This window comes from Nanorana parkeri, unplaced genomic scaffold (genome assembly GCF_000935625.1).
Source record: "Nanorana parkeri isolate BGI_ZX_2015 unplaced genomic scaffold, ASM93562v1 scaffold22, whole genome shotgun sequence".
NCBI lineage: Eukaryota > Metazoa > Chordata > Amphibia > Anura > Dicroglossidae > Nanorana > Nanorana parkeri.
In genome coordinates this window covers 550,792-566,397 of record NW_017306290.1, presented here as the reverse complement: position 1 = coordinate 566,397, position 15,606 = coordinate 550,792, and positions in this window count along the sequence as shown.

Below are 15,606 nucleotides of genomic sequence, written 5' to 3'. Positions count from 1 at the left end.
TATATATATATATATATAATGTGTATGTATGTGTATATATAATGGAAGATTGTATACTCACCTCTCGCCTTCGGTAATCCTTCCTTTCCTGGTGCATCTTCATGGCAGCACACAGTGGGTTAACGATCCTCCCCTTAACCCAACAGGACAAGTCATTTTATAAATTTGGTTCCATCCCCTCCCAAGCCTTCATGTAACCATCATGAGCCATGGAAGGGTGGGAAAACCATGTGCTGCCATGAAGATCCCCCAGGAAAGGAAGATTACCGAAGGTGAGTAGACAATCTTCCATTTTCCTGCCACGTTATGGCAGCAGGCAACAGGAAATAACGATCACTAGGGTGGGATGCTCGGAATTTTTATTACATTATAAGTTCTACATTAGAGTTATAAGAAATAATTTCTCTGCCAAAAGATAAGGTTGTAAGAGCTGCTAGATCTACTCTGTAGTGACCAATATAGGTGTGACTTGAAGATAAGGTGGCTGCCTTGCAAACTGTTTAAGCCGAGACTTTTAAAAAGGCTGCTCAAGAGGATGCCAATCCTTTAGTTGAATGAGCCCCTATAGTTTTGGAAATGGGAAGCCCCTCCAGAGAATAGGATAGAGAGAGAATAGAATTCCTTTTACAATATAGAAGGCAATAGTTTTTGTAGAAGCTGCGTGCCCCATCCTCACAAGTTCCGCTACTACAAAGAGGTTGTCTTGTTTTCTAAAGGAGTAAGTTGCTGTGATGTAGGGTCTCAACGCATCAGGCAGGTCTAGAGCCTGTAGAATGCCTTCATCTAAAAAGCAAGGGAATACAAGTTATTGATCCATGTGGAAGGGCATTGCTACCTTAGGTAGGAAATCCGGCTTGGGTCTGAGTACTACCCTGTCGTGGAATAATATGCAATATGGCTCCTTGTAAGACAGAGCTTGAAGTTTTGATACTCTTCTTGCCGAGGTAATAGCGAATAAAAAGATGGCTTTAATGTTGGATTCCTGATGGAGCTCTGGGAGTTTGGATGAAAAGGAGGAGAGCATTCAGAGGACTAAAGCCTGGTCCCACTGGGGAAACAGTGTCTTCCTAGGAGGCTGGATTTTAAAACATGCCCTGAGAAAGCAAACAATAAGTGGGTTGAATCCCCCCCCCCCCAATGCTGCTTTAAGGTCTTACCGTAAATGATGCTTCTTGATCTGGCTATCTTCTCTCCAGTAGTTTTCATGAGTCCCCCCAGCTCTGGTGCTCTGATACAGTGCGGATTGCTGCATCTCCTGTGTCCCACGGTGTCTGTGCAGGTGCATGCTGCCGGGTTGCCTGCATTGACTTGCCCTGTGTCTATCCTCTTCTCCTGGCTGAAGATCTCTACTGTGCATGCACCCGCCCCATGATCCTTTGCGGCTGCCCGAGAATCTTCAGATCGCAGTGGAGACACAGTTTTAACCTTTTTGGTAACTTTTTTTTAATGTGTTTGCATATATCTACTGCTTGCTAGCAGTAGATATATGCAAAAAGCCATGAGGGTTTAATTGTCCTTTTAAAGCTGAAATCGCTGAAACATGTACTCCTCAGGGTGTTCCAGCTAAGACCCATATCCAGACCTTATTGGAGAAAATCGAGCACATTAGACAATAGCGGCCAGAAGGGAATTATGGCTATGATGGTGCCTTCAAATGTTGAGACTCGGCTCAGCAATTTTCCTATTCCTGGAAAAAGGTCAGGGTGTCTAGTCCTAGGGCTTCTCTGGTACGGTATCTCACTAGAAACCATTTGCGCTTCTTGTTCTGGTTGGTAGTCATCAAATCTATTTGTGGAGAACCCCAGAGATGGGTTATCTCTATGAATACTTCCTGATTTAACTCCCATTCATGTTTGAAAAACTGTAAGCGAATCGGCTAGATGGTTTTCTGACCCTGGTGAGTAAGATGCCTTTAGATCCCAACGATTGCTCTGAGCCCATGACATGAGCAATGTCATCTCTTGCATTGGAGTTGAGCTGTAGGTGCCTCCTTGCCTGTTTATATAGGGCACTTGCATACCTGTTGTCTATTTGTAGGTGGACTGTTTGGCCACATATCAAGGGAGCAAAAGACTGAAGCAGTTTGAAAGTCGCACGGATCTCTAGGACATTTGATGTAACTGCTTCTGTGCAGAAGTTCCATATTCCTTGAACTGCTATATTGTGTCCCCGGCCGATGCTGCTGGCATCTGTCATTATCACAACCATTTTGGGAACTGCCAAATGCCAAATTGTTCATCCCTGTCCACCACCATAGGGAGTTTTTCATGGTGTGCGAGATCCAAATAGCTTGGAAATTATCTCTCCGGTTCCACTGATGTAGGAATCCAATATGAAAATATTTGTCTACAATGTGCCCATCTTACCATGGGAATCGTAGAGGATAAGATACCTAGGAGACTGAGGCACTGATGAGCTGTTAGAAATTGAGAGGATAAGGCCTCTTAACTGCTTCCATTAATCTGTTGATGGTTTCTTCTGGGAGATGGACAGCGTTATGTTTTGGTGTCTATGAGCGCCCCTAGAAAAATCAGTTGATGAGTTGTTGATGCAGGCGGAGTGTACGTTGATCCTGTGCTAGGGGAATGAAATTGTCTAGGTAATGGTTCACTCTTTTATTCTTTGCAATCTTGTGAGCCACTAAAGACAGAAGAATTTTTGTGAATGTCCTGGCGGCCAATCTAAAATCCAAACGGCAAACTCCTGAACTTTGAATGACAACCCAGGAGAGAAAATCTGAGGAATTTCTGAAATTTTTCATGGATGGAATGTGGAGGTAGGCATTTGAAAGATCAAGAGAGGACATCCAGTCTTGTGAACAAATGAGTGGAATTATCGTTTGCAGTAATACCATCCTGAAGGACAGAACCTGAATGTATCTGTTCAAATCTTTGAGATCCATGACTGGTCTTAAGTCTCCGGTTTTCTTTTTCATCAAGAGTAGAAAAAAAAAAATGTTTTGACTTTTACTCGCCTCTATTCTTGGTGTGAATAAGGATTAGGAAAAGGAGTTGAGCTTTGTGTTACAACTGAGGAACTAGAGTTTCCGTGAAGTGAGACAAAGGATGCATTTGAACCTCCAGTGATGCACTTTTGCGATAATATTCAGCACCCACTGCTCTTGCATTTTTGAGGCCCATTTTTTATAAATTGTGTTAAGCGACCTCCCACCGGAATGCTGTGAACATCTAAACCGTCAAAAACGGCTTCTTCATTTCCTGGGGTACAGTAGCGATTGCCTGTTTGGAAAGCTTCAGATGTTTGTGTACCTTTCCATACTCCGTGGAATTGCTTGCCCAGCCTATAGGAACATGCTTCCTTTGACCTATCCACAGGATGTCTTTTGGTGCTAGAATGACATTTCTTTTTGAATTTTCTGTCTTGAGGCAACATTTCAGATTTTCCTCCCAAGACTTTGGAGATTGCGAACAAATTAGAACCATCATATGGTATCCTACACCAGTTCTATTTTGATGAAGGATCTGCTGACCAGGGTTTAAGCCACATGGCTTAAACCCTGGTCTGTTACTTAGCTGTTACTGTGGCTAACATTGCTCTCGGAGCATCTAATAATGTCAATCGTGGCCTCACTGACAAAATCAGCGAGGCATAGCTCCTGAAGGGTTTTTCCATAATTTTCTTTCATTCAACATTTGCGTTCAATGCTGTTTCAATATTTTGAGTCCACACTGACATTGCTCTTGACATTGATGTCAATGCTATTGCAGGGGGACATGCACTTCATGTAGCAGGCTCCTGAAGTTCTTCATCCCAGTCAATGGCCTGTTTTTATTGCCACCATGAAGGCGTCTATTAAAGAAAAATCAAAGCCTGTTGGGAGCAACAGATCCTGCATTTCATCTTCCTCTGAAACACTTGAATCTGTGTCTGCAGCATGGGATGCGCATTATGTCATTTCCTTTTAAAGCAATGTTTTACTGATTTTGTTTAATTAGTGAGACAATGGGGGTGATTTACTAACCTAAACACACGCACGCACCAGGTGCGTGTGATTTTCACACAGCAAAACGTATTTATCAACCAAAAAGTCTCTAAAAGCATATTTCCACTAATGCCATATATGGAAAAATCATGCACATGATGCATATATAATTCTGCTTCACAGTTTAGACAAAAATGGTTAGCTCATGCATTTACATTCCTGCATTCATCAACGCAAGCAACACAACATAGAGCTAATTTACACAACATCACCTTGCAATTCATGCTTGGCTTTGCACAACACACCTGCTGGGTGTGTACACACTACAAAGGTGTTTAGATTCCACCCATAGATCATGCTGGGAGGGAAGAACACTACAGAGGTGTATACATGTTCGTGGTGTGTTTATAAGGTTAGTAAATCAACCCCAATGTCTGGTGTAGCCAACATCTGGTCTTGAATTGCCTCTAATAGACAGGCTTGGCAAACTAGCTTGTCATGTAGAGCCGGATTACCGCACACCCAATAGGTATGTTTGCCGGGACGTCTCTGGCTTGAGTGAGCTAGTTGAGAGGAGCGAGTGCTGCTTTCTCTTCTATGATGACTGTGATAGGAAGGATATCTGCATTTGGGACACATGCAATGTTCATGAGGAGGGCTGCAAGACATAACATTGTTATTAGCAAGCCCCTCAGTCTTTTTTTTTTTCTTACCTGGGACTTACCTTTTAGAGGAGGCAGCATCTTGAGAGGCAGATTTGTCAAACATTGCTCTGAAATAAACAGGGAGGTTTAGAGAGAGATGCAGAGGATAAGTAACCAGACCCCATAGAATACATATTTCCCCTAGAGTGGAGGATGGCGGAACTGGCGGCTGGAGATCAGTACACACGTGTAAGGTGTAACGAGCTGTAACCGAGCAGGTGTCAGCAACCCGATGCACGTCACGGCCCTGTTTTAAATAGCTGCAAATGGAACCTGAGGATGTTAAGAACGCTGAAAACATCTCTGGGCACCATTTTGTCGGGGACCGTTAATGCGTAAAAAGTCACACTTGCGCATAACAGACTTCACCGCCATCATGGAGAGGGCAGTAGTTTGGAGAGTTTGCTACCAAAAAACAGAAGTTACCGGAAGAAATGACAACCCAAGAGGATAGAGAGAACATCAGAAAATGGAGGTAGAGCCGCTGCTGAATAAGAATCCATTTAGGATCTGTGCATTGACCTGATGCTGAGTGGGTGTCTCTTCTTGTATACCTTTGTTTAAAGGCATTTTAAGTCAGAGACTTCAGCAGAGGGGAGAAATGACCCTGTGTAGAAGGCCACAGAAAATCGGCCAGCTAAGGGCAAAATTGTAGAATTGTGGAAACTCATCCATTTCATCAATCTAATAAATGAGCTCAGATACTGGGCAAAAATATCTCAAACAGGTATGTGGTTTCAACAATGAAACTAATTAACCGATCAGTATATGTGTGCATCTTACTCCTCAGGATCAACTAAACATGTGGAAGTGGGGAAATAGGCCTGTATGTGCAGCAGGATGAGTAGAAAGAGAATGAATGGTGGATGAAACGAGGACAGCTCATTTTTTAGACATGTCATACATGAGATTCATTTTTTTTATAAAAAAAACAATATTAATTTTTTTCTAAAAGAATGTCAATGAAGTAAAAATATAACACATGTATACATTGTATTTTTCTTTTGTATGTTGATCATTCTACATGTGGGTGAGATTTTGCGTTTCCCTTTCCCCTTTTATAGATGGTGGGTGCATTTATTTACTACTTATTGACTAAAATAAGCCAACTGTTACCTTTTACATAAGTTATAAGAGCTTTGTGCCTAGCCACAGATTTAGCTTTTTGCATATAGGCGTAAATCTAATCACTCCTTACAACATTAATTTATGAAGTTAGCAGCGTGAAATTGCTGAAATATTAAAAATACATATTTTCTGTTTCAGTTGACAAATCTGAAAATCATGCAGGGAGATGAACTCTATAGAAAGATGAATGTGTCAGCTTTACATAGAATAAATGGTGCTTCCAGTTTAGAGATTTAAGATTAAGAAAAATCTAAAAGGACTACTAGTGTAAACAAGGCGCAGTTTTAATACCATTTCCCAATCTGTCATTCCTTTACTGCTAGCTCACACCACAAACAGTGCGTTTCGGATGAATTTGGTGCCCGAACGCACTGTATCGCACCCCATCTGACTCCCTGCATTCAGGAGTGGGAGAGGGCATAGCTGTGCATACAAGTCAATGCCACCGCAGCCACGATCCAGCCGCAGTGTGATTGCCTGCACCAGAACACGTGGCACATCAATGCCTGAATTCCGGTTCGGTGTGGTCAGAAAAAATAGTGCATACAGCATTTTTTCTGACTGTAGGGAGCCAGCCTGGTTGCGATCCAGTGCATTCTGGCACCAAATCGGGCCGGAACGCACTGTTTGTGGAGTGAACTAGCCCTAAGAAATTTGAGAGTGACAGTACTGGACTGATGTCAGGGAAGAAAATCCTAGCAAGATAGACAGTTTTGCTAGTGATTACCTAATATGTCCTCTCACTATATAATCAAGCAAAATCAATACTTTTAAAAAAAACTTTGTCATAGATTTGGAGATGTTTTTGTGTTTCCTGCAGTGTTGACAAAGTAATGACACTAGTGTGCATAGATTCAACTAATTTATAATCAAGAATGTTTGTTTTTTTAAATCCTTCTTCTTTTTTTTTTTTTACTCCAGGCCAAAATAGCTGATTTGGAAAAATCTACAATTCCACTCACTTTCTAGTTCATAAATGTTGTCCTAGATTATTCACTTATCATGCCTTCTCCATACTCTTCACCCTTTTGTAAATAACCCTGATAAAAACACCACCTGGTGATCCAAATGGTTCAGCAGTTCGGAACAAACCCATGCCAAATTCATATGTAATAATAACATTATATGGCAATAGAAATGATAAGGAAGCAATTCAAAAAAGGTATGCAATTTATAAGAAAGTATCTGGCATAGCAAGGTATGTGTATCACAAAAGAAAGGAAAGCTTTGAATGTGCAGACATGTACTAACAACACACTACAAGATGATGCTAAGAAGCTGCTCCACTTGTTCATGGCAAGTGCAAATCTATTTTCCATATGAATAATTCTGGTACCCATGTCCAGCTACACCGAATCACAAGCATAAACAGACTAGATTCTGTACATTGGATGGTTAAAATGTGTTTGTTAATTCGTCAAATAAAAACTTGTCTAGATCTATTTATTAACTTTGAGTAGGGATCATAGTGTTTGCAGTATATTAACCATTTTTGTTTTTCCATTACTGATTCTTTTATGAAATATCTAATCTAAGATGGATTATAGGAGTTCTGGAGTGATACACATTTCATAACTTTTCGATAAAATATTGCCAGATCACTAACTTATATCATGTACTTGAAATTCCTATTAGTAACACACTGTACTTGTTATGGTACCCTCTGGAGGAGGTTGTTTTAGTTTGTCTCCCATGATGTACGTACATTTATTGTCTATGTCCCCCAATTGTTAATGTTTTCCAAAGATGTCACGTTTGTTGTTACCTAATCCTTTTTAATCATATCTGTGTTATATGATCATTGCTGCAAATTGTTCAGTCATTGTTACCCGCAGGAGCTTATTCTATTATTTCCTATTCCTAGCAACAACATTCCTATCTTCCTTGCATCATTAATTATTTAATCCAGCCATCACACTCTGAGTTGACCATGTCTTTCCTACGTTATTTTGCTTCCTGAATCCTCTTTGAAATAGAATTTAAACTGTTTAATATTTCCATCAAAATTTAAATAAGCAGTGCATTTTATTGGTGATAGCGTAACATCCTTGTATCTTTATTATACTCAAGATTACATCTGGATCTTCACACTTTTTAAAAGCCCAGTGCCATATTTTTCTCAAACCACCTTCTGCTAAAATAAATGAGGGCTTTTTTTTATCTGCTTGTGAGGGTTCAACATTTAGCTTTCTGTGTGACAGTTGGTTTCATGAGGTTTTTTATACAGGTGAAACATTGTTTTCCTTAACAGGAGTTGGGATTTGAAGTGTTTCTGCAGTCCATTACTGATCAAGTGTTTTGTTTTCTTCACCAATATCATTCTCCAAATATACCTTTTGTAGCAAGATTTAAAAAAAAGACTCTTTAAATTTATATGGTGTCATAGGTGTGAGACATTTGTATTTAACTTTTTCTTCCCTCTGGGTACAATGAAGTACCTGTATTTTTCCTTTATATGTATCTTACATTCCTTTTTTCTCTGACATTTATTCTCTTACTAATGCAAGCTTTTTCTTTCTTTTCCTTTTTTTCCTTACTATCTTGTATTCCTTTTTATTCATTTTATTTCTCATGTTCCCTATGCTTTCTTATTTCCATCTTTTTTGTTACCACTTATAACATTTTTGTTTTATCATTGTCTATAGAAAATTTGAATGTCACTGTAGAAATCGCAGATATAAATGGTTCCAGTCCAGAGACTGTATTGGTTGACAAGATGCTGTCTGCAAGTTACAGCTCACATCAAGTTTGGCATTACCCAGGTATGAAAGTAGAGCAAAAAAATAGATTTGCAACATCAGCTTTCAGTAAATTGTCCAAATAAATAGCAATATAGTGCACATTGCTACTTTCAAGTCTGCCACAACAGTTTCATAAGCTTAAACCTGCATGCTACTAACTGGTTTCTTTTTTTTATTTACTTCATAATACTATAATAAAATAATTTTCTCTCCAGCTTTTAGCTGTTATTGTATCCGTTTCAACGTTGCACAAATTAAATACTAGCTTAACTGACTTATGTTGCTTTGTTTACAACCAAAACTTAGTTGCAAAAATGTTAACCCCCCCCCACCCCCCACACACATGAAAGTCTTTATGATATAGATACTGTATGGGGCTTTTGAACATGCAATCTAAATGCTACTTCCATTGGACTCCAATCCAACATGAGAGAATATAATTATTCATGAGGCGTAAAGTAAGGCAAACTGTAGTGTCCTATACATCCAGAGTCATCCTTATTCATTGCACTGACTTCTGAATGACGAAATATAATTGGTTGCTATAGTTGAAGGCACTATTCACATCATCTTTGGTGTCCCCAGTAGCTTTCTAACTAACCCTGGATGTTGTCATGCTTTAATGTATTTAATTTTAATATTTTATTAATTTGTCAACACAATATATACAAGATGATATTGTATAGCTGAACAATTGTCTATTACAAAAAATGCAAACCTGAGATGAAAGCTTTAGGTCTGCAAGGATATGTATTTAAAGGGGAAGTCAATTCTCCAAAAAAGACAGGCATGGCAGAAGAGACTGCATAAAGTATCTTCTGTCATGTTAACTTATTGCTACCTGTTAGCAATTTTTTTTTCTGTAGGCTACTTCCATGTTAAAGAAACATTTTTACAACAGGAAAGCATAGATAGAGATTGCTGATTTTTTTTCTAAAAATATTAGTTGTCTGGCAGTCATACTGAACCTCTCACTTGAGTTCTCTTAGCCACAGACCTGGAACAAATGTGCAGCAAGTGAAGAATAAAAAAATGTATATGTTTTTAAAATTACCGAACTTAAATGTATTGAAGTCATAGGATCAGCATGACATAAATGCAGATATTATTTTCAGAAAGGGCTTAGCTAAGTAAGCAATCTATTTACCTTAAGATGCATTCCTTTTATGACATTCATAAAAATGTGTTTTTTTTAACCCTTACTACAGCACGTAGTGTATAAATGGTAAAAAGAGACATATCAGTTGCTGTATATTTCGCATTTCTGTATTATAGTAATAAATTAAAAACGTTTAGTTGGGCTTTAAATAAAACATGTGCTGAAAAAATATGTAAGCGGCTGACAATCCTCTTTATGGTAGTTGACTTGCCATATTATATACTTATCCAATTATTTTAATACCAATAAGTTGCTGACCCGGAACAAGCATATAGTAACTGAATTTAGAATTAGTAGTAAACTCCTGATTGTTCCGTGTCAGATGCTTAGAATGTATTGAAGATGTTGGATATTGTGACAGCCAGGCCACTAACATGAGAAGATGTTATCACCTTTCTCTCAACACCAGGTTACCTTTTAAACTGCAAACAATGTGACTGATAAGGCTGCAGCACAGGTAGAGAGCACAGTTGGCAACAATTCTGGCAAGAACAATGGTTTTTTTTAGTGCACTAATTGAACAGATATAACAAAATGTTTTCAATGGTATATTAAGCAGGAAAAAAGGGACCAAGAGAAGTTAATTGTTCGGGTTTATATAACCTTTGAAGTGTTTTAAGAACCTAAAACTAGCATATTGTTTCCCTTGTCAGCAAAGCAGTATTTATTTAAAACTGCTCCTCTGTAAAATAACTCTAGTTTACCATGCCTGAAATAATTTTACAAAGAGTCATCACTTAATTTCTTTATAAATCTGAAGGCCACTTAAAGCACAAATGAGTGCTAGAGATGTAATCTGCACTAGAAATAATGTCTAAACAATGTCTGTTGTCTCACATCAATTCTTTTCATTTGCTGTTTGTATATAATGACCTTGTTTGGAGCAGCTGGGTTAAAAAATAAAAAAAATCAGATGGTGCATCTTGTATTGAAATTTAAATTAGTTTTTTTCCTCTTTTATAATGCAGACTGATAAAAAGAGTTGCTTACTTCCAGATGGGACCCAGTGAAAGCCGTGATTGCATTGATATATCATTTTTATTATTTTATAACATTTGAGTTGTATTTTTCAGTTTCCGCTTTGTTTGTTGGCACCTGTTGATGAATGCAGGCTTTAATATAGTCATTAACAGGAAGGATGAAAGGGAACTGCAGATGTTGGAACTTTAATCGAGCAGGCACAATGTAATCTACACTTTCATCCTTTTATATTTAATCTGTTTGTTTTGTTTTTTCCCAGGAAGACAAAGATTAACAGAACACATGTACACAGCGCTGGTGCCAGAACTAGATTCCATAAAATTACATGTAGTTATCAGTATCATATGGACTTTAATTACAATGATTAACAGCAGAGGCAGCTAGTTTTCTGAAGCTTTCATGGTCTGTAGTAATTGTCTGTGGCATATTCAATGTTGTTCAATAAAGCCCATATTTTGTTGTGATATTTAAATGAAAATGTATTCCTGCTATTCACTTATTTTTCATAGATTTTCAATTTAGTTTGTTTTAAAGAATAAGGAACTACACTAAAGATTGGATATTAAGCACTTATTAAATGTAGCCCATATCTATAACCTTCCCTTGCAATATTAACTGAAGGACTCCTCCCCTCATATACTTAAAGCTAAACTCCATGCAAACTGTTAAATGTACAGTTTAAATACATATATGGCTGCTGGCTTTCCAACAGAATTATTTGGTTTTCTGCCCACCTGGTAGTAAGATATACAGTACATAGCCTTCTCAAACAGGACAGCTAGCTTGGTGATCTGACTTTTCTCTACTCCATATAACCATCACAACCATCACATCCCTGCCCCCTGCCAAAGTTTGAATTGCAGAGTAATTTATCAAAACCTCTCTGAATACGTATGCATACCTATGCATCTCAAATTCACTGTACTTTCAAAGCCTGGATCACATATAAACAGAGAACATTTGCATAATAATAATGAACAACCAAAAGGAGTATATACACCCAGCTGTCTCCTCATGCTTAATTTTTTACACCATGTACTATAATTATACCAAGTACTATTTCTTTCTTCTTCCACCTCCTTTGTTCCATCCAATCTCGGAGTTCCCCGTGTTAACGTTGCCCAGACGCCCTTTGCCATGTGGACTAAATCCTGTAGAATTTTCTTGGTACATTCCTGGATCTATAGGTACATTTTTCAAATTGAAAATATTTACATACTTCAGCTTTCCATTCCTCCACCGTAGGGGGATACTTCAAAACCCATTCAAAAATGATTTCATCTTCTCACCAGGAATAGCAATCTAAGGATTCCCACCCACTGGTTAGCCTCAATATTACCAACATCCATACACTTTATTCACAGTATTTATTACTTCCTCCCAATACCGTTGAGCTTCAGGCATCTCCACAAAAGATGAATGAGACTACCCTAGTGTTGCTTACACCTCACACAACATGAGTCGTTTCTTAACCCAATTCTGTATAAAAAATCCGGGAGTGTGATACAATCTATGTATAATAAATAGTTGGGTCAATCTATCTGACAGACAGTGAAACTTGTTGAACTGACTGAAGTATCCTCTTACACTCCTCCTCTTAGATCTCCCCAATATCCTCCAACCATTTATTTTTGCAAATCAATGGAAATTTCAATAATGTTTTTGTCAATCTACGTAATACCCGAGATATCGCCTCACTATTTTTTATGGACCGCACTACATGATCAATTAACTGAGTAGGAGATATACAGGTGAAACTCGAATAATTAGAATATTGTGCAAAGTTCATTTATTTCACTAATGCAACTTAAAAGGTGAAACTAATATATGAGATAGACTCATTACATGCAAAGCAAGATAATTCAAGCCGTGATTTGTCAGAATTGTGATCATTATGGCTTACAGCTCATGAAAACCCCAAGAACCCCAAATCCACAACCTCAAAAAAGTAGATTACATGCAATCAATAAAACAAGGATTTACATAGAACAATATCGGACCTCTGAAAAGTATAAGCATGCATATGTACTCAGTACTTGGTTTGGGCCCCTTTTGCAGCACTTACTGCAATTACTTTTGCACGATATTCTAATTATTCGAGTTTCACCTGTATACAGTATATTGATATATTAAGATCCTGTGCAGCAAGGGCATGTCTCAAATGCAGATATTGAAAGAACATGCCACAATCCAATTGGTATTTCTCACGTAATTCAAACGTTTTCAATACTGCATCTGAATATAGCTGCGCAAGAGTATATATTCCCTTTCTTTCCCATGTACAGTAATCTTGCAATTGAATCGATTCTAGGAGTAGGTAATTTCCCTATAATGGGGTATACTTAGTATATCCCTTAACATCAAAGATTTTTTTAACTGTGGCCTGTAACTTCCTTATAAGAATCACAGTGGGGAATCCCCCACCCTTCTTAGTGCAAAATGTGGTTTCTAAAGCCCACAGTTGGTCCATACCCCGCAGCAGAGCCTTCAATATCGTATGTGCTGGAATTAACAATTCCAATGCGTCCCAGCCAACCAAGTGCTGCAACTGTGTGGCCATAAAATATAGCCATGGATTTGGCACTGCTAGCCTACCTGATCCTTAGGATACTGCAAATATGCTAGGCAAATTTTAGCACTCTTCCTCCTCCAGATAAGTTGTCTAAAGATGGAGTAAATTTGTTTAAAAAACCTTGGTGAGATCCAGCATGGTGTATTATGCAAAATATATAATACCTGGGGCATCCATACCATCCTAAGTTATTACGCCCAACCACCGATAATGGTAATTTACACCAGCTCTTACTTTGCTCCTTGAAGCGCTGCATTAATGGCATAAGATTCAGATCTATAAAATCTGTAGCCATTACTGAAATCATCAATCCCAGGTACTTAAAAGCAGAGGCAATTATTAATGGAATATTAGACCAATATAGTTCATTTGGCAATGGGTCAACTGGAACTACCACTGATTTACCCAAATGTGACAACCCAGAATATATATCAAATTTTGAGATGATTTAGCTGATAAAGATGGACCTGTATCGCATAAAAATAACAACATGTCATTGGCATATAAAGTGATTTTCTCCTCCTGGTCCAGCCGTTTGAACCCCCTCACTAACATGGTTTGCCTAATGATGACCGCCAGTGGTTCTATAACAATTGAAAATAGCAAGGGGGGCAATGGGTGTCCCTGTCTGGTCCCCCTTTTCATCTCAAATTTAATAAAAGGGGTCCCAAAACCGAATTTCACCAAAACCGCCTCCAGGTAGCCCTATTCCACACTATCAAATGCTTTCATAGTATCTAAAGCTAATAGAGCGTGGACCCCTTGAGAGTCTGTAGTAGCCTGAATATTAAGAAAAGTGCATCTGATATTAATAGCTGTAGAAGAATTGATTTGATCTAGATGAATAATTTTCCTAAGCACTTTTCCCAACCGAATTGCTAACACTTTTGCCAATATCTTAACATCAACTAATAGCAAAGATATTGGCCTCTAAGATTCCATAACCATAGGGTCTTTATCCTTCAATAATACTATAATTGATGCTTCATACATTAAGGTAATAACAACCTTGTATCGATGGAATTATTATATGCATCCAAAAGAACTGGCAATAAAACTTTCCTATACTGCTTAAAAAATTCTAGAGGAAGTCCATCTGGCCCAGGAACTTTATTTCTAGGAAATATTAAGAGTGCTTCCTTCAACTAATTTCTCTAATGGTGCTTCTAACCCTTATAAATTTAGGTAGTTTAATATCATCTAAAAAAATGCATCAACTCGAAAGAAGAATATCGGGCTCTAGTTGAATAAAATCCCTGAAAGAATTCCCTAAAAGCACCTAATCTGCAGTATCCATGCATTTCTTACCTGACTATCATATATGGCCCCTATATATGAACTAACTGAGAATTAACAATATGTGTCAATAACCGACCCGGTCTCTCACCTTCTGCCCAAAGAAGTCTCTTACAGAAAAACAATTTTTGTTTTTTTTCTTCCTATGTCTGTGGCTGCCTTTGTGCTTGTAACCAACTTGCTCGGTTACCTTCAGATGGAGCATTAATATATAGTGCATCTGATGTGGCCACCTGACCATTAGCATGTTCTATTTTCCACCTATTTTCAGACTTATTCTTACAGATTTCTTTATTGAATAAACCCTGCACATATGCCTTCATAGCATCCCACACCATCCCCTGAGAAGTGGTGTTTTTATTTATATGAAAAAAAATTAAATTGCTTCCTCAGGGGAGGGCAGGACAGTTAACCAGTGCGGGTTAGGTCGCCAAACTGACCTGTTGCCCAATCTAATACATAGCAACACAGCGGAATGGTCAAACACTCCCCTTGGGAGAATTTTTACATAAGCCACATAGGGTACCACATGTGCAGATCCAAATGCCAAAGTCTATACGTGAAAGTGTAGTGTGTATTTTGGAATAACATGTACACTGTGTTTCTTGGGGATGAAAAAATCTCCATAAATCATTAATCCCCAACTCTGCACATAACCTGCCAAAGGGGGTCTCTAACCCCTTTTGACTTTTTTTTTAGAAGGGGATACCTGTCTAATTGATAGTGGACTATATTATTAAAGTCCCCAACTACTAATACCGGAATGGGGAGTAACCCAGACATAAACTTAGCTAAGCATTTCAGAACTGTAGATGAATACGGAGGGGGGATGTAAATATTGGCAATTACATATTCCAGCTTGCATATTACACAATGCATAAAAATGTATCTACCTTCCTTATCAATGTCAGACTTAATACCAGAAAATACTATCCCCTTACATATCAACACTGAAACTACCCTTGCATATGAGGAATATACCGCATGATAGGAGGTCTGCAGCCACCGTCTATTAGGTATCTGTAATGAATGTTTAGTAGTATGTAGCATTAAAACAACAAAAAAGAGAGAGAACATAATCC